This window comes from Eleutherodactylus coqui, chromosome 1 (assembly GCF_035609145.1).
Source record: "Eleutherodactylus coqui strain aEleCoq1 chromosome 1, aEleCoq1.hap1, whole genome shotgun sequence".
In the NCBI taxonomy this organism is placed as follows: domain Eukaryota; kingdom Metazoa; phylum Chordata; class Amphibia; order Anura; family Eleutherodactylidae; genus Eleutherodactylus; species Eleutherodactylus coqui.
Window position 1 is genome coordinate 307,752,355 of NC_089837.1, and position 21,296 is coordinate 307,773,650.

The window sequence follows — 21,296 nt, forward strand, 5'->3', positions numbered from 1 at the left end:
TACCTGGCCCTCGGAACTGCGCCTTCTGCCACTAGCGCTGTCGGATGGGAAGTTTACCATCAGTTTGTCCACCAGCGCCCTGTGGTATAGCATCATTCTCGAACCCCTTTCCTCTTCGGGAATGAGAGTGCAAAGGCTCTCCTTATACCGTGGATCGAGCAGTGTGTACACCCAGTAATCCGTAGTGGCCAGAATGCGTGTAACGCGAGGGTCACGAGAAAGGCATCCTAACATGAAGTCAGCCATGTGTGCCAGGGTACCTGTACGCAACACATGGCTGTCTTCACTAGGAAGATCACTTTCAGGATCCTCCTCCTCCTCCTCTTCCTCCTCTTCAGGCCATACACGCTGAAAGGATGACAGGCAAGCAGCATGGGTACCGTCAGCAGTGGGCCAAGCTGTCTCTTCCCCCTCCTCCTCATCCTCCTCATGCTCCTCCTCCTCCTCCTCCTGAACGCGCTGAGATATAGACAGGAGGGTGCTCTGACTATCCAGCGACATACTGTCTTCCCCCGGCTCTGTTTCCGAGCGCAAAGCGTCTGCCTTTATGCTTTGCAGGGAACTTCTCAAGATGCATAGCAGAGGAATGGTGACGCTAATGATTGCAGCATCGCCGCTCACCACCTGGGTAGACTCCTCAAATTTTCCAAGGACCTGGCAGATGGCTGCCAACCAGGCCCACTCTTCTGTAAATAATTGAGGAGGCTGACTCCCACTGCACCGCGCAAGTTGGAGTTGGTATTTCACTATAGCTCTACGCTGCTCATAGAGCCTGGCCAACATGTGGAGCGTAGAGTTCCACTGTGTGGGCACGTCGCACAGCAGTCGGTGCACTGGCAGATTAAACCGATGTTGCAGGGTCCGCAGGGTGGCAGCGTGTGTGTGTGTGATTTGCGAAAATGTGCGCAGATCCGGCACACCTTTCCGAGCAGGTATGACAAGTGGGGGTAGCTTTTCAGAAAGCGCTGAACCACCAAATTAAACACATGGGCCAGGCATGGCACGTGCGTGAGGCTGCCGAGCTGCAGAGCCGCCACCAGCTTACGGCCGTTGTCACACACGACCATGCCCGGTTGGAGGCTCAGCGGCGCAAGCCAGCGGTCGGTCTGCTCTGTCAGACCCTGCAGCAGTTCGTGGGCCGTGTGCCTCTTCTCTCCTAAGCTGAGTAGTTTCAGCACGGCCTGCTGACGCTTGCCCACTGCTGTGCTGCCACGCCGCGTGACACCGACTGCTGGCGACGTGCTGCTGCTGACACATCTTGATTGCGAGACAGAGGTTGCGTAGGAGGAGGAGGAGGAGGGTGGTTTAGTGGAGGAAGCATACACCCCCGCAGATACCACCACCGAGCTGGGGCACGCAATTCGGGGGTGGGTAGGACATGAGCGGTCCCAGGCTCTGACTCTGTCCCAGCCTCCACTAAATTCACCCAATGTGCAGTCAGGGAGATATAGTGGCCCTGCCCGCCTGTGCTTGTCCACGTGTCTGTTGTTAAGTGGACCTTGGCAGTAACCGCGTTGGTGAGGGCGCGTACAATGTTGCGGGAGACGTGGTCGTGCAGGCTTGGGACGGCACATCGGGAAAAGTAGTGGCGACTGGGAACCGAGTAGCGCGGGGCCGCCGCCGCCATCATGCTTTTGAAAGCCTCCGTTTCCACAAGCCTATACGGCAGCATCTCTAGGCTGGTCAATTTTGCAATGTGCACGTTTAACGCTTGAGCGTGCGGGTGCGTGGAGCCGTACTTGCGTTTGCGCTCAAACTGGGGCGGTAGCGACGTCTGGACGCTACACTGAGAGACATTGCTGGATGGGGCCGAGGACAGCGGAGGTGAGGGTGTGGGTGCAGGCCAGGAGACGGTAGTGCCTGTGTCCTCAGAGGGGGGTTGGATCTCAGTGGCAGGTTGGGGCACAGGGGGAGAGGCAGTGGTGCAAACCGGAGGCGGTGAACGGGCATCGTCCCACCTTGTGGGGTGCTTGGCCATCATATGCCTGCGCATGCTGTTGGTGGTGCCTCCCCAGCTGATCTTGGCGCGACAAAGGTTGCACACCACTGTTCGTCGGTCGTCAGGCGTCTCTGTGAAAAACTGCCACACCGTAGAGCACCTTGACCTATGCAGGGTGGCATGGCGCGAGGGGGCGCTTTGGGAAACAGTTGGTGGATTAATGGGTCTGGCCCTGCCTCTACCCCTGGCCACCGCACTGGCTGGGCCTGTGCCCACACCTTGACTTGGGCCTCCGCGTCCTCGCCCGCGTCCATGTCCTATAGGCCTACCCCTACCCCTCAGCATGGTGTATTACCAGTGATTTGATTTCCCAGGCAGGAAATAAATTGGCGCAAGCCTGCTGTTAAACGTAGCTGGCTGCGTATGATTTGTTTACTATCTCCACCCACCACACACGTACACAGAACGCTGAGGACTGACAGAGGCAGGGCACATAGAATTTTTCCCTTTTTTTAAAAAGAAAAGGCCCACTGACTATATTCAATCAGATAAGAAATCTGTTCCACAGAAATGCAGTTATATGAAGTGCAGCACAGCGGAGACTTTTCCCAGGCAGCAAATAAATTGGCGCAAGCCTGCAGGACAAATTGAATGTTTCCCTTTTGGGAAACGGAGGGCCCACTGACTATATTCAATCAGATAAGATATGTGTTGCACAGAAATGCAGTTATATGAAGTGCAGCAGAGCGGAGACTTTTCACAGGCAGCAAATAAATTGGCGCAAGCCTGCAGGACAAATAGAATGTTTCCCTTTTTGGGAAACGGAGGGCCCACTGACTATATTCAATCAGATAAGATATGTGTTGCACAGAAATGCAGTTATATGAAGTGCAGTAGAGCCGTTACTTTTCACAGGCAGCAAATAAATTGGCTCAAGCCTGCAGGACAAATTGAATGTTTCCCTTTTTGGGAAACGGAGGGCCCACTGACTATATTCAATCAGATAAGATATGTGTTGCACAGAAATGCAGTTATATGAAGTGCAGCAGAGCGGTTACTTTTCACAGGCAGCAAATAAATTGGCGCAAGCCTGCAGGACAAATAGAATGTTTCCCTTTTTGGGAAACGGAGGGCCCACTGACTATATTCAATCAGATAAGATATGTGTTGCACAGAAATGCAGTTATATGAAGTGCAGCAGAGCAGTTACTTTTCACAGGCAGCAAATAAATTGGCGCAAGCCTGCAGGACAAATAGAATGTTTCCCTTTTTGGGAAACGGAGGGCCCACTGACTATATTCAATCAGATAAGATATGTGTTGCACAGAAATGCAGTTATATGAAGTGCAGCACAGCGGAGACTTTTCAAAGGCAGCAAATAAATTGGCGCAAGCCTGCAGGACAAATAGAATGTTTCCCTTTTTGGGAAACGGAGGGCCCACTGACTATATTCAATCAGATAAGATATGTGTTGCATAGAAATGCAGTTATATGAAGTGCAGCAGAGCAGTTACTTTTCACAGGCAGCAAATAAATTGGCGCAAGCCTGCAGGACAAATAGAATGTTTCCCTTTTTGGGAAACGGAGGGCCCACTGACTATATTCAATCAGATAAGATATGTGTTGCACAGAAATGCAGTTATATGAAGTGCAGCACAGCGGAGACTTTTCAAAGGCAGCAAATAAATTGGCGCAAGCCTGCAGGACAAATAGAATGTTTCCCTTTTTGGGAAACGGAGGGCCCACTGACTATATTCAATCAGATAAGATATGTGTTGCATAGAAATGCAGTTATATGAAGTGCAGCAGAGCAGTTACTTTTCACAGGCAGCAAATAAATTGGCGCAAGCCTGCAGGACAAATAGAATGTTTCCCTTTTTGGGAAACGGAGGGCCCACTGACTATATTCAATCAGATAAGATATGTGTTGCACAGAAATGCAGTTATATGAAGTGCAGCACAGCGGAGACTTTTCACAGGCAGCAAATAAATTGGTGCAAGCCTGCAGGACAAATAGAATGTTTTCCTTTTTGGGAAACGGAGGGCCCACTGACTATATTCAATCAGATAAGATATGTGTTGCACAGAAATGCAGTTATATGAAGTGCAGCACAGCGGTTACTTTTCCCAGGCAGGAAATAAGTTGGCGCAAGACTGCAGGACAAATACAATTATTCCCTTTTTGGGAAACGGAGGGCCTACTGACTATATTCAATCAATAATATATGTCTTCTGGCCCTGCCTACACAATTCTCTCCCTGTAGTATTACTGCAAGGCGCAATGCTCTGCAGACAGCCGATTTTGAAAAGAAAAAAATATGCAACACTGCTAACAGCAGCCTGCACAGTACTGCACACGGATAGATGTGGCCCTAAGAAGGACCGTTGGGGTTCTTGAAGCCTACACTCACTCCTAACACTCTCCCTACCTAAGCACCACTTCTGTCCCTGTAGTATTACTGCAAGGCGCAATGCTCTGCAGACTGCCGATTTTGAAAAAAAATAAATTTGTGCAACACTGCTAACAGCACCCTCCACAGTACTGCACACGGATAGATGTGGCCCTGAGAAGGACCGTTGGGGTTCTTGAAGCCTACACTCACTACTAACACTCTCCCTACAGCAGCTCCGGCACCAGCAGCACTTTCCCTCAGCTAACTCACAAGACATCTGAGGCGAGCCGCGGGAGGGGCCGACTTTTATACTCGGGTGACATCTGATCGCCCCAGCCACTCACAGCAGGGGGGTGGTATAGGGCTTGAACGTCACAGGGGGAAGTTGTAATGCCTTCCCTGTCTTTCAATTGGCCAGAAAAGCGCGCTAACGTCTCAGAGAGGAAACTGAAAGTAACCGGAACACCGCGTGGTGCTCTTTAAGAGTAACGAGCATCCTGAACACCCTAATATTCGCACGAATATCAAGCTCGGACGAGTACGTTCGCTCATCTCTAGTAAAGGGCAAATTAGGAAGTTACATGCTGGCCCTCTAAAGTGCAAGCGTGTGCACATGTACATGCCTTTCAACAGCAGAGAAAGTGAGACAGAAGATGGAAACCTGAGAAGAGAACGTGTGCCACATGCCAGTACAGGAAGGGGAGGTAGGATGGCAGCCACAAAGCATAACAAAATGTGATTAGACATCACACACGTTTTAGCTCAACAACAGCCTTTCTCAAGCAATTTGTGGTGAAGATATGCTGATATTAAATATCTCTTTTTCTATGGTACTGTTGATGGATGGATAAAGGCTGATCATCCGTGGGTGCATTGCTGCATACACTATATTGTGAGACAAGTGTGCTGTTCTCAATGTATTACTTCTTGAAATCACCCATTCAAGTCAATGGGTATAAAAGCAGGGTATAAAAAAACAGAGCAGACATGGGTTGACATCTGTGTGGTTCTATTTTTCACAAATCATTGCTAAGTGGCACTAAAATTAAAAATGCACCTCCTTCTGGTGTAGTTTTTTTTAAAAAAAAACATTTTACATTTATTTTAAAAGTTTTTCTACATAAAGAGAAACTGTTGCGCTTGTATACTTATACTCATTATAACTGTAATGATTACGGTTTCCAGTCAAAAGGAAAAAGTAAAAATATTAAAATAAAGTTTTGGTTACATAACCTAGCATGGGAAAATATAACATAACATGACAAGTCTGGATACCAGAAAAAAAAAATCCCTTCTTTTTAATAAAAAATGGGAGCTAACACGGGTAACAGTGAAATGGCATTAAACTCAAGTTGCTTGATAACCATATTTCCCAACATTGTCTTAATCGGATTACTCCATTGACACTTGTACTCATATATTCAAAACAACAGTTGGCATTTATAGATCTAATTATTTCTGCCATGGGGGGACAAGAATTAGATTTCCAATGTTGTGCTATACTTATTTTGGTGGCTATAAAAGCATGCATAATAGTCGTTTGGGTATTGTGAGGGAATTAGTTAATATCTATGCATAAAAGAGCCGTGGCAGGGTTTGGTGAGAACTGTATTTGAGATAGATTAGAAATTAATAAAAATATCTGTTGCCAGATCGTCTGAACATATGTACAGTCCCACTACATATGCAGATAATTGCTCTCTGGGGAGCTACATCTCCAACAGGATTTGGATAGGTAGGGAAATAGTTTATTTAGAATTGCAGGTGTAAAATACCACCTATAGAGAATTTTTCAGAGAGTTCTCAAGATGGTTTAGACATTTATAGCTTGGGGAAACTTTGAGGAAGGTGCAATTCCATTGGTTATCTGAAATTGTCAAATCTAATTCAGATTTCCATTGTTTTTAAATTTTGCCTAGAAGATCCTTGTAGGGAGTATTTGATAACCATTTGACAGACCTTTGTTAATTTCTTGAGCAAAAGATAACCGTGTTTCAAGCCTAATAGGAATAGGAGGAGGGAAAGTTCTTAATAAATGTCTAATCTGAAGGTATTTATAAAAATCTGTTTTGGGAATGCAGTATGTAGCAGATAAATCGGTAAAAGATTGGAAGTTGCCACCAACCCATAGTTGACCCACTATTTTTCAGCCAGTCAGGAAGAGGTCTTCTATAGCTACTTCGAGAATTTCTAGATCCGAGTTATGTAGATTAAAAGATAATGGCTCCTTCCTTTTGGTCACCACATATGATACATGAAACACTACCATCAACATAGATGAATGGGAAAACATATTTAATTCAAAGCAACAGTGTGCCAATAAACAGTTATTTAATGATTTTTTCCCAGTAAAGAATTCTCAATAGCTACCCATGTTTTGAAAAGATTATTTAACCATAGTGATCTAATATGATCTAGAATGGAGGGTCTGTAATATTGGGATATTGAAGGCAAGCCTAATCCTACATCTTTCATGTGGTTATATAAAATACCGCCTCTGACCCTGGGCTTTTTCTTATTCCATATAAAAATCTGGATTATAGATTAGATTTTTTAAGGTACAACGTAGGTAATAGTATATGTATTATAGTATTGATAATATTATTGAATATTGAATACCCAAATTGAGCATATTTGATTTATCTGAGTTAATTTTGTAATAAGATGCCTCTGAACATTTCTGAATGATCTAATTAGCTGCCAGAAGAGAGACCATTGGGTCAGAGAGAAAAAGTATTACATTGCCAGCAAATAAACTTATTTTATGTTCTCTGTTACCCATCTGAATCCCCCGTACAGTTAGGGTTCCATAATCAGTGTAAAAATCAGTGGGGGCATAGGGCATCCTTCTCTAGTGCCATTGTTGATTACAAAGGATTTAGATAGAAAAGCAGAGGAGTAAACTGAGGCAATGGGATTAGAATATAGAGACATTATTGCTGACAGAAAGTCTCCCCCAAAACCAAACTTCCTGAGAGTTGTGAGTAAATAATTCCAGTGCACTCTATCAAAGGCCTTCTCTGCATCCATGAGGCTGGAATCGGCACACGTGACGGGGCGGAGCTATGCGATGACGCGTAGAAGGGGGCGGAGCCAGAACGCCGCTGCTGCCGGACCGAGCCAAAGGGGAAAAAACCCTTCTGCGCAAGCGCGTCTAATCGGGAGATTAGACGCTGGAATTAGACGGAGCCATGGAGACGGGGACGCCAGCGCAGGGAAGGTAAGTGAATAACTTCTGTATGGCTCATATTTAATGCACGATGTATATTACAAAGTGCATTAATATGGCCATACAGAAGTGCATAACCCCACTTGCTTTCGCGAGACAACCCCTTTAAGGGGCTAATATCGGTACTATCTTACAGGAGTACAGATCCCCCGCATGCAAAATATCTTAGTTTGTTGAACAGAGCTCGAGCCAAGAAAGCTTATCAACAGTCTAATATTGCATTAAGCCTCTCTCCCCCTGCAATAGTCCTCTGTCCCCCTGCAACAGGCCTCTGTCCCACTGCAACTATTGATGACACTTAAACTTTCAGCTAAGGCAATCCTCACTTACTGTTTCAATGCGTTGCTGCTTCCACTGATCCAAGCAATCCTGCAATATTGGCTGAGGTCAGGAGCACTGTTCTTTGCTCCTCTCTAAGCCTCTCAGCTGATCTTAGATGATCCTGCTGCTTTCTGAACCTGTGCAGCACCATCTTTAGCTCTTTTAGGCTCAGTCTTGTGACAGCTAAACTCTGCTCTCTTTCACTGGTCTTTTCCTCACAGTCACTGCGTGCCTTCTCTTCACAGCCAGCAACCTCTTAGGCCTTAATTCAGCATCTACTCAGCTCACTAAACAGCTAAAATAGTTCTATTTTATGTCAGAGGATCAACCAATCAACATATGTTCAAAAAGCATATTCAGTGGAGTTGCGCCAAAATTTGGTGCATGTCTCCAGTCCTCTTCTATGGCAAGATTAACCCATTGGGTTGAGTACCTTACAAATCAGTGACATATAATTCATGTTTTCCCCTGTTGTGGATGGAAAGCTGCCTGGAATTTTTCTGCAGCATGTTAACGGAGTTGTGAAAACTCTATTGACTTGATTTGGAGGTAGAATCATATAATTATAAAATAGCAGAGTTGGAAGGGACCTCAGGGTCATTGGGCCCAACCCCCTGCTCATTGAAGGATTCACTGAATCATTCCAAACAGATATTTGTCCAGGCTTTGTTTGAACACTTCCATTGAAGGAGAACTCACCACTTCCCGTGGTAACCTATTCCACTCATTGATCACCCTCACTGTCAGAAAGTTTTTTCTAATATCTGTGTCTCCTCCCTTTCAGTTTCATCCCATTGCTTCTAGTCTTTCCTTGTGCAAATGAGTATAGGGCTGATCCCTCTGGACTGTGACAGCCCTTCAGATATTTGTAGACAGCTATTAAGTCTCCTCTCAACCTTCTTTTTTGCAAGCTTAACATTCCCAGATCCTTTAACCGTTCCTCATAGGACATGATTTGCAGACCGCTCAACACCTTGGTAACTCTTCTCTGAACTTGCTCCAGTTTTTCTATGTCTTTTTTAAAGTGGAGTGCCCAGAACTGGACACAGTATTCCAGATGAGGTCTGTCTATGGAAGAGTAGAGGGGAATAATTACCTCACGTGATCTTGACTCTATGCTTCTCTTAACACATCCCAGAATTGTGTTTGCTTTTTTGGCTGCTGCATCACATTGTTGACTCATGTTCAGTCTATGATCTATTAGTATACCCAAGTCTTTTTTACATTTGCTGCTGCTTAGCCCAATTCCTCCCATTCTGTATGCACTTTTTTAAAATTTTTCTTGCGAAGATATAAGACTTTGCATTTCACCTTGTTAAATACCATTCTGTTAGTCATCGCCCACTGTTCAAGCTTTTCTAGATCTTTTTGAATACTCTCTCTCTCTCTTACCTAGTGTTAGCTATCTTTTCTAGCTTTGTGTTGTCGGCAAATTTGATCAGTTTCCCATCAATTCCCTCCTTCAGATCATTTATAAAAATTAGAGATGAGCGAGCGTACTCGCTAAGGCAAACTACTCGAGCGAGTAGTGCCTTATGCGAGTACCTGCCCGCTCGTTTCTAAAGATTCGGGTGCCGCCGGGGGGCGGGGAGCGGCGAGTGGCGGGGGAGAGTGGGGAGGAACGGGGGGGGGGGAGATCTCTCTCTCACTCTCTCCCCCCTGCTCCTCCCTGCTCACTCCCACAACTCACCCCTCTCCCCCGCCGGCACCCGAATCTTTAGAGATGGGAAGGTACTCGCATAAGGCACTACTCGCTCAAGTAGTTTGCCTGAGCGAGTACGCTCGCTCATCTCTAATAAAAATGTTAAACAACACTGGTCTTAGGACAGAGCCTTGTGGTACCCCACTTGATACATTCTTCCACTTGGATATGCAGCCATTTATGACTACTCTTTGAGTACAATCACTCAGCCATGTAACTGTTGCCTTGTCAAGCTCATATTTGGTCATTTTTCCAATAAGTATGGTATGAGATACTTTGTTAAATGCTTTACTAAAGGCAAATATATAGTATATCCACTGCATTTCCCTGATCAATCCAGTCGGTGATTCTGTCATAGAAGGAAATTAGATTCATCTGCCATGAATTGTTTGTTACAAACCCATGCTGGCTCTGGTTAATTACTCCATTTTTATTGAAGTATTTCCATGCATGCTGTTTAAAAATTTGTTCAAAGATCTCTCCTGGTATAGAAGTCAGGCTCACAGACCTGTAGTTTCCTGGATCCATCTTCTTCCCTTTTTTGACGATAGGGACAACATTTGCCCTTTTCCAATCTTCTGGAACTTCTCCTGTTCTTCATGAATTTTCAAAAACTTATGTGGTTCAGAAATTACCTCAGCTGCTTCATTTAGTATCCTAGAATGTAATTCATCTGGACCTTGAGACTTGAATTCCTTAAAGTTAGCTAAGTTTTCCCTCACTATCTCTTTGCTTATAGATAACCTGCATTCTTCTATTCCCCCAATACCACAGGGAAGATCAGTTGATGTTCCATCTACTTTCTGAGAGACAACAAAAACAAAATAGGAATTTAAAAGTTCGACCTTCTCAACATCATTCTTAACTAATTCATCATTTTCATCTTGTAAGCATCCAATAGCATCTTTTGACTTTTGCTATTGACATACCCCCAAAATCCCTTTTTATTCCTTTTGGCCTCTGTTGCAAGCCTCAATCCATTATTAGCTTTAGCTTTTCTGACACTTGCCCTACAGTTTCTGCAGACCTAATTATATTCTTCTTTAGATAATTCATTTTGGTAATTAATTTTTTTACATGTGCAAGTTCCATATTCATCCATCCTGGTCTCTTTAAATGCTTCCCATTCTATCTTTTTTAGGGTTTTTTAATGATTGTGCTTTGAGAATCTCATTTCGTAATATTTCCCAACCTTCTTGGACATTTCTGTCCTTAAGAATGTCCAGCCATTGGATTCTTCCTACCCTCTTTGAGTCCATTAAAATCTTCTGGAATCCAACCTTGAGGTCTGAGTTTTCATAAGACTGCTGGCGACGTGCTGCTGCTGACACATCTTGATTGCGAGATAGAGGTTGCGTAGGAGGAGGAGGGTGGTTTAGTGGAGGAAGCATACACCGCCGCAGATACCACCACCGAGCTGGGGCCCGCAACTCTGGGGGTGGGTAGGACGTGAGCGGTCCCAGGCTCTGACTCTGTCCCAGCCTGCACTAAATTCACCCAATGTGCCGTCAGGGAGATATAGTGGCCCTGCCTGCCTGTTCTTGTCCACGTGTCCGTTGTTAAGTGGACCTTGGCAGTAACCGCGTTGGTGAGGGCGCGTACAATGTTGCGGGAGACGTGGTCATGCAGGGCTGGGACGGCACATCGGGAAAAGTAGTGGCGACTGGGAACTGAGTAGCGCGGGGCCGCCGCCGCCATCATACCTTTGAAAGCCTCCGTTTCCACAACCCTATACGGCAGCATCTCCAGGCTGATAAATTTGGCTTTGTGCACGTTTAACGCTTGAGCGTGCGGGTGCGTGGCGGCGTACTTACGCTTGCGCTCCAACACTTGCGCTAGCGACGGCTGGACGGTGCGCTGACAGACATTAGTGGATGGGGCCGAGGACAGCGGAGGTGAGGGTGTGGGTGCGGGCCAGGAGACTGTAGTGCCTGTGTCCTGAGAGGGGGGTTGGATCTCAGTGGCAGGTTGGGGCACAGGCAGAGAGGCAGCGGTGCAAACCGGAGGCGGTGAACGGCCTTCGTCCCACCTTGTGGGGTGCGCATGCTGGTGGTGGTGAGGCTGGGGGTGGTGGCTCCCCGGCTGATCTTGGCGCGACACAGGTTGCACATCACTGTTCGTCGGTCGTCTGCACTCTCAGTGAAAAACTGCCAGACCTTTGAGCACCTCGGCCCCTGCAGGGTGGCATGGCGCGAGGGGGCGCTTTGGGAAACAGTTGGTGGATTATTCGGTCTGGCCCTGCCTCTACCTCTGGCCACCGCACTGCCTCTTCCAACCTGCCCTGCTGCTGCCCTTGCCTCCCCCTCTGAAGACCTGTCCTCTGTAGGCGTAGCAAACCAGGTGGGGTCAGTCACCTCATCGTCCTGCTGCTCTTCCTCCGAATCCTCTGTGCGCTCCTCCCTCGGACTTACTGCCCTTACTACTACCTCACTGATAGACAACTGTGTCTCATCGTCATCATCCTCCTCACCCACTGAAAGCTCTTGAGACAGTTGTTGGAAGTCCCCAGCCTCATCCCCCGGACCCCGGGAACTTTCCAAAGGTTGGGCATCGATCACGACAAACTCCTCCAGTGGGAGAGGAGTCGGAACCATTGCTGCCCATTCTAGGCAGGGGCCCGAGAACAGTTCCTGGGAGTCTGCCTGCTCCTCAGAATGTGACATTGTAATGGAGTGAGGAGGCTGGGAGGAAGTTGGAGCAGCAGCCAGAGGATTCAGAGTTGCAGCAGTGGACGGCGCAGAAGTCTGGGTGGTCGATAGATTGCTGGATGCACTTTCTGCCATCCACGACAGGACCTGCTCACACTGCTCATTTTCTAATAAAGGTCTACCGCGTGGACCCATTAATTGTGAGATGAATGTGGGGACGCCAGAAACGTGCCTCTCTCCTAATCCCGCAGCAGTCGGCTGCGATACACCTGGATCAGGAGCTCGGCCTGTGCCCACACCCTGACTTGGGCCTCCGCGTCCTCGGCCGCGTACACATCCTCTAGGCCTACCCCTACCCCTCAGCATGGTGTATTACCAGTAGTGCAGAAACAGAAAGCTGTAATCAAATGTGCCACTTATTAGCCTGTGGTTGGAGGCTGACTTTGCTTACGGAATGCACAGCAGAGCCAGGAAAGAATTTTGCGCAAGCCTGCTGTAACACTTAGCTGGCTGCGTATGAATTAGGACAACTACCCCCAGCAGAGACCCAGTACACTGAGGACGGTCACAGGCAGCCCAAATAGATTTTTTTTCCCAAATGTTTTTGGAAAGGCCCACTGCCTATATACACTAAATATGTCTTCTGTCCCTGCCTCACCACTACTGGCCCTGGACAATGTAAAATTACTGCAGACTGTTTCACTGTGGACAGGAATACAGCGGTGATGTAACAGGCAACACAGAGCCAGGAAAGAATTTTGCGCAAGCCTGCTGTAACACTTAGCTGGCTGCGTATGAATTAGGACAACTACCCCCAGCAGAGACCCAGTACACTGAGGACGGTCACAGGCAGCCTAAATAGATTTTTTTTCCCAAATGTTTTTGGAAAGGCCCACTGCTTATATACACTAAATATGTCTTCTGTCCCTGCCTCACCACTACTGGCCCTGGACAATGTAAAATTACTGCAGGACGCAATGCTCTGCACGGCCGATATACAAAAAAAAAAAAAAAAGTGCAACACTGCAAAAAGCACCCTCCACACTACTGTACACGGTTAGATGTGGCCCTAAGAAGGACCGTTGGGGTTCTTGAAGCCTAAAATAACTCCTAACACTCTCCCTATAACAACTCCAGCAAGACAGCACTTTCCCTGAACTATGTCAGAATGCATCTGTGGCGAGCCGCGGGAGGGGCCGATTTATATACTCGGGTGACACCTGATCTCGCCAGCCACTCACTGCAGGGGGGTGGTATAGGGCTTGAACGTCGCAGGGGGAAGTTGTAATGCCTTCCCTGTCTTTCTATTGGCCAGAAAAGCGCGCTAACGTCTCAGAGATGAAAGTGAAAGTAACTCGAACATCGCGTGGTGCTCGTTTCGAATAACGAGCATCTCGAACACGCTAATACTCGAACGAGCATCAAGCTCGGACGAGTACGTTCGCTCATCTCTAATTACTTGTAAAGCTTGATTAAAAATAACCTTGACTGAACCACTATGGCTGTATTAGTAATTGTAATAAGGCAGTTTAAGTTACATGAGGCTTCTTTCATTATCTGTTTGCATCCAGTTTCTTCTTGGGGCATACTGTATTTTTTTCTATCAGTTTTTTTCTGAATCCAAACTAACAAAAGCACAGACTTTAAATGCATCTATATTATGATTGGGTGAAATCAGCCATGGTGACTCACAGTACAGTTTTTTTTCTTCGTTTGTATTTCCTGCCCCGTCACTTAGCGATGATATAGATACCCACAGGCCATACGCAATGTTAGTGCGGTTTCAGACAAGAGTAGGTGCAAATACACTTCCCAGCATGGAGCTTAGTTGCGCCTGAACACAGGGAATTTCTTCTACTTTACTGGCTTTTCAAACTACATGTGGGAAAGATGGAGCAAGTCCTATCTTATTTTGTCCATACAATTAACAATCCTTTTTTTCAATAGTTGTAATTCCCGTGCCATCACTTAGCGATGATGTGGGTACCCGCGGCCCATATGCAATGTTAATTGTGTATGGGCTGCAGGATGGACAGCCTTCATTGACTTCAATGCAGATCATCAATGCGGAGTCCGCAGCAAAATAGAGCGAATTCCGCAATTGGAGTTCGCTCGTGTACGACCCGGGCTTAGGCAGTATTTGTACAGCTATATTTTTGCTTTACATAGATGTTTATATGTTGTAATCACTAACTACTTCAGAAGGGTTGGTGATATAGGATTTTTTTCCCTCTAAATGGGGTAAATTGGCTTATACCTCTTCTACTTACTATGTATGTTATTTCTTACTAATATGGGGACAAATTCTGCTAAACAGGAGTCAAAAACTATTGCCGAAGAGATGAGTTTGCTTCTGGTCTAGTAGTAAGGGTTTTCTTTCAGAACAGTGGGTGTGGACCCACCATGCCACTGACTGATTTGGCTTTGGGTTACTCTTGAGGGCAGCACCTATGGTCCCCTGGTTTTCAACCTTTAGCCTCTTGAATTGAGATCTGGTTTTGGCTGTAGGTGCCTCCAGGCCATTACGCCAGGAGTAGTCTTAGTTCAGTTCAGCTGACACAGACACGTCAGAAGCTCTGTAACATAGTTCTGGAGGCGCGGGTGGAGTTCTTGCATAACAGAGGGAGGGTCAGTGCATGTTCTCCATTGTAGCATCTAAAATCAACTACAAAATGTAGAATTTACAATGGTTCTACCCATGAGACGTAAGAGAAGGAGAAAAAGTGCTAACAGCAAGCATAGTAATACTATTAATGTTACACATTTCAAATATTTGTTCTGGATTAAGGTAGCTTTAATGTATTATTTATAACTGCCATTATGTAAATATAATATCTATATGTGAAGAACAAACCCTTTTAGCGAAAGAACATGTTGTTTGAATTTCTAAGCAGATAAGATGCAACTGAAAAAATAATGAAAGGATCACAAATATTTACATCTCAATTTAATAAGCATTCAGTTTTCTTTGAAGGTTTACAATGACTGAAAAAAGAATAAAGGTATCAACACAGTGTAAGATTATAGCACCAGCTTTGTATATTTAGAACTAATGACACATCATGTATTATTATGTGCATATATCAAAGTCATACAGTAAATAACTCATTATTTGTTGCTGTAGGCAAAGACCATCCAGGCATTCATAGGGAACTTTTCATCAGCTTCGAGCTGGTGAAAACAATGGTGTCTAGGGAAAAATGACTTAGAGAGTATGCCCAGACTTCTTTAATTACAACATGTAATGCTGTCATATCTTTGAAAATTTAGGTTTACTCTCTCCTGACCTCTGAATAAAAAAACCCCAAACGGTTCACTGGGCTGGCCCAGACCATCTCTGCTTTCCGTAGGGCCTTCCAATACCTGGCCAATCTCTGTATGATTGATGAGTAACGTAGATGACATTTCCTATGTCATCTACAGAGCCGTTCAAATCTTCCACAACTATGGCGAAGATGCACGTTATCTCTCCCTATATTAAGCAGACTCTTTTGACTCTTCTGTTCTTTCACAGGTCTGTAATTACGGAGTGCATGCAAGAGATTTAGAAAGGTCTGTGGATGAGGAAGATGAAAGAGAAAAACCTAAAAATGAACTCCCCTGATGATATAATTATCAATTTTAGGTTAATTGAGGTGTTTTATTTTACTTTTGTTTATAAATTTTATGAGTGTGATACTTCTTGAAACAATCTCCAGGATGAAGTCCAGGCTTCCTACTGCATGTCTCACAGTAGAAACTGGTTCTCTCCTTCCCCCTTTCTTATTTCTTCTGCTGAAAACCATGTAAACCATTGTTGATTTTTTCCTTTTGCATTAGAAAATGCATTTTCCCATTTATTCTTTACTCAAGTTCCAAAAATGATGGTCTTCCCCTCTTTCTTGAATTTCTGTTCCTCACACTTCCCATAAGCTGAGTGATGAGATTTCTTCAGTAAGAAAGATGTGTCTGCAAGTTTTCTCCACTCTCCTTCTTATCCAATGAGTAAAGGATGTAGCTGTTCACAACTGCAATTTCCATCAGCCAGAAGAATATTTTTTTCCATTGGTAGGAAGTCCTTGTAAATTCCTAACAATCACAATACTGATCAGCTCTGTCCACTCCTCTCATAAACTTTGGGTCTTCTAAAATCACTGTCAGATTTTCATTTTTTTTTTCCTATAACCAGTGATCAACTGTGTTTGAGGCCCAAAGAATGTACTTAGCATTGCCACTAACCTCTTGATGTTGAACAGGATGCAGATTTTTTTCATATCACATTGATTGGCACATAATGCTCCCAAAGCTTCTTCTTCTTCAGATCACTTAGAAAATCCCTCCTAGAAGCATAACTGTTCCTGTTATATGTAAGTTCATTGAATTAAATTCCTGTGCAAGTTGAGGGCTTCTGTGGAACCTGTCAGTGTAGATGAGATAGTCCGAGCCATTGGTTTTTGCTTGCAAAAGTTTTGCCAAATGAATCACTATTCAAGACATAAATGGCAAATCAGGATAAATAAGACTTTCTGCTGTTATCTTGCCATAATGTGGAATGTGAGAAAACACTTTTTCTGAATCAGATGGACAAAAAATTTGTAGACCTCACTTTGTAGGCTTCTTCAGCTTAGAGCACTTGAATCGAGTCCTTCCTTTGAAACCTACTGTGCTTTCATCTATAACCACATTTCTTCCTGGTACAGAAAGTTCTTTGCATTTATTGTCAATGTACTCACATTCTTCACCTTGTTTCCTCGGGTACGCACACTCCTTTGAGCTGTGACAGAAGGAACTAAAGGCAGCATCCAAAATATTTGGAGAAAACAAAGATGAGAGAAAACATCCTCGAAGAATGGAGCGCCTTCAAATTCAAAGCCATGTTCAGTGTTCTAGCAAAAAACGCCTTAATTTCTTCTGCCGAACCATCCTTCCATGAGTGACAAATTGAATGCATATTTGTTGTGGTCACAATTTTGCTTAAAAGATCATCTGAGAAAAATCTGGAAATATTCGTTACATTGTACTGGGATCTGTAGTACTATGTACTTCCAAGAGCACACTGCTACAGGTTTGGTTGATTTGGCTAGCTGGTGTGTGCAGCCAGCCAATCACTATACATCTGTATATACAAATACAAGCCCCTCTTGCAAGAGGGTGCTAGTCATTATCAATTCCTTACCCTCCCCTCTCAGAATGCTAGTGTTTCGAGTCATGCATGCTGTAAGTATAGTTTGTGTTGTTCTCCCACACTCTCCCTGATGATGGTCTGGACACCTGATTTCCCTGTTCTGTGGATCCCTGTGCCCTTACCCTTCTGTCGAGTGTGGTACCAGACATCAGATGTCCTTTACTCTGTCAGATGCGTGATGTCTGAAACCTTGTCCCTTCTCCTACAGATGGGTGATATCTAACACTCTACTCCTTATGTGTGTGGGTGTGAATGTTTAAACTGAATGTGTGAATGTCTGTTTCGTTGTATGTATGAATGAGGTTTTAGATGGAATTCCCCTGTGTCTGTAGGTGTGCAGATACAAGGAAAAAAAAACTGTACTGTGCATGACCGCCTGTGAGCTGCCACGGTCATCCACAGTACAGTTTTGTGAGGTATGCAGGGTCACCAGCCAGGCTCACAGCCGGAATCCACTGCGGGCTTCCCTCAAGCAGATTTTGATCCGTTTGTGTGAGCCCGGCCTTACACTTAGATTTGCAGCTTATTCTCTCTCTTTTTTTTTTCCTATTAGTCAGGTCCTGCATTGATTTTTAATCATTATAATTTATTTTTACCTAAGACAGTAAAACCTTCTAATATAGCCTACAGCAATTGTGTCTACCTCCACACTCTCTGTCTGTAGTCACCAGAAAATCAGTAAATAGACAGGAGAGAATTGGAAGGAGGGGGATGCAGCTGCAGCTTTCCACCTAATACTTTGTTGAAACAGTATGAGGGGGACAAGTGACGTAGTAGAGCAGCGAGGTAAGGGCTGGTTGGTGTACTACACGCAGAGCAGTTCTTACATCACATGGAAGACTATATCCACCCAGTAAGCAAAGAAAGAAAGATGCATCTACAAAAGCTGATGACTAAAAGTCCCAAAAAGGTCAGCCTTTCTGGCATTCCTACATATAATGGCTGCCCAATGTGAACATTATATAGTCCAAAAAAGGGCAAGTAAGGTCACAACAGTGGATAGACATCCCTCGAGCAGGCTTTATAGGCTAGGAAAAACACACTATAACATTTTTAACATCACTTTTGGAATGCTACCTCTATAAATGTAACATGTAAACAACATGTATGAGGTTATGAGTTACAGGATGAGTTTTATGAGTAGTATGAGTTTAGCATAAATGAGATTGTTGATTATAGTTTTAAAAATCACAGTTACTATAGTGATATAGCGAATATCTCAGTTCATTCATAAGAATTCTTTTCTAAGCAAGTCTTTACACCATTGCACTGCAAAGCTTTGTTCTAAAACTCATTACGAATCATCTCAGGTTTTCAGCAAAGTGGTAGCCTAAAGGAAGTACAGTAACCGGCTTCAGAATTTAATTATCTAAGCCAGTCTCCAGAACAGTTTTTCTATCTTTCAGTTGGTTGAAAACCAATAAAGGTACTTTATAATGATTTCCTGCACATCATGCAATCCAATAACATGGAAAACTCCCATTTACCACTTGGGTTTCCTACTAAATATACCCGTGATGTAAAAGAATAACTCTTGTTTGCTTTTTATACCTGTGGCCTATTGTGTAATAACCATTGTGTTAACATTGAATTGTATTACCTACAGATGTAGCAAAAAGTTTAATGTTAAAAGTTTGGTACGGTGTTAGCCAATAGAGCAAAATGTGATTGTTCTCAGAGAGACAAACCAAGTAATCTTGTAGATATGATACCTTTTAATGGCTAACAAAAATACATAATGTTAATGCGAGTTTTCCAACCTAACTTGCTGCAAGCTGAGTTACTGTCACATGCAGACAGCATGCTGCAAATTATGCTTGGGTGCACGCAGCCTGAGGCCTCAGTCACGCAGGCGCATCAGCACCTGTACACCGGCGCCGATGCGCCCGTGTGACTGACACCAGCAGGCGGACGTACCTGAAGACGGCCGTCTCTCTGCAGCGCCGGAGAAAAGAACATGTGACCGGCTCTATTGCCGGTCATGTGTTCCTTCCTCCAGCGCTGCAGAGAGACGGCCGTCTTTAGGTACGTCCGTCTCCTTCCTGCAGTCACACGGGCGCATCGGCGCCGGTGTACGGGTGCCGATGCGCCCGTGTGACTGAGGCCTTAAGGTGTTAAACTATGGCATAGAAGTTTTTCTTGCCTTTTCAATATCTTTTCAATGGCTTTTGTTGTTTTAAGATAACTTGTTGACTGCAAGTTATCAGCGTTGGGTTAAACTTTGCTACATCTATATGTGCAATTTATGGTATTTGGCTGACAACTTGGTTATGAATCTGTTAACATCATTACTATCAATGTTTTCAATCTGATATGAAAGTTTGACACATAATCAAAAGAGAAATTATAATCTTTTTTCATTGGGGATGAGAAATGATCAATGTAGAAACCACTGTGTAATTATCAGCAAAGAGATGCTATTCTGAAGTATTTCTAGGAAAATAAACGTATTACTCCCTACCACTATGTGATGCGAGAGAACTTACCAGAGCCTTCAGCAACAGTCTTCTTGTATGACACCGCCTATCTCTCACACTCTGCAGCTGCTTCATCCTCCCCCACTCCTCTTCATAGACTCCTATGGGCAGCATGTAATCTGATCACCCCATGAGTTGATGCTCATCTTTCACATTCATACCAGTACATCGAAAATGAATAATCAACAGGAGGTTTGGGAGGGGCTGAGGTCAAGAAGTGTCTCACTAATGGAGAAAGAAGCATTTTCGTCTAAAAACATATTTGGCAAAGTTGCATATATTAGCATGTACTATTGAGGGGTATAAATGCATGTGATGAAAATATAATTCTACAACTTTAGAAAACCAGACACATAATGGAGCTACACGCCACTCATTTAAAAATGTGTACATCATTATTAATGCCACAATCTTTAAGTACTCACATGCTCAAATATATTACATAATGACTCGTATATAGCATCCTAGTCCACCATAATAAAGCCAATATGTCATATTATATTGCCACATACGGATTAATAAATACCATAAACCTGCCTGTCCTATGTGCAAAATTCAGCATCATACCATCGAAAACTGATTATTTGTAAATTACCATAATAAAGTACAAGTGCAAATTCAAGTAATATTTTAATTAAGTAATGTCCAAATACCAAAATCACTGGTAAATTGAGAATTAGGAAGATTCCTTTTTTAGAACTGTAAGCTATTTACTCTTAAGATTTTAACTTAGGGTGGATTCACAGGAGCGTGTGCATATGCGTGCACAAAAACACGCGTCTATTATAACCAATACATTCCCTATGGTGTGTTCACATGTCCGTGTTTTACAGGCGTGCGCCTGTAAAGATAGGACATGCGTGCATCATAGGGAATGCATTGCCTTCAATGGAGCCGTGGCTGCTCTCGACACCCCTTAATTGTTTTTCAGGGAAGAACTTTAAATATAAGCCCTTCCCTGAAAATCATCCCTAGCTGGTTAAAAAAAACAAAAAAAACTTTACTCACCTCTCCGCTGCTCAGACTCATCCTCAGCTGGCTCCCCTGCACTGCTGTCCAGCACTTTCAGCAGGCGGAGATTTAAAAATCCCCGCCTCCTGAAACGGCTGTACTGATTTGCTGAGCACTCAGCCAATTACAGGCAGTGCTTAGCTATTCATTGATGAACAGTGCACTGCCGGTAGGACCAATCACACGTCTGGCAGTGCACTGATAGACTGCAGTTGTGATCAATCACAACTGGAGTCTCTGAATGGGAGGAGGCATGCCCAGGGAGTCTGCAGTCAGTAATTGGCTGCCAGCTCACCTTGTAATGGCCCTTTCCTTGTACTCACATGTGTGTCAGGAGGCATCCCCAGCCATGTATCCCGCTCGAGCTTTTGGCGTCCTCCAACCTCATACTGTGCATGACAAAATCACGTCA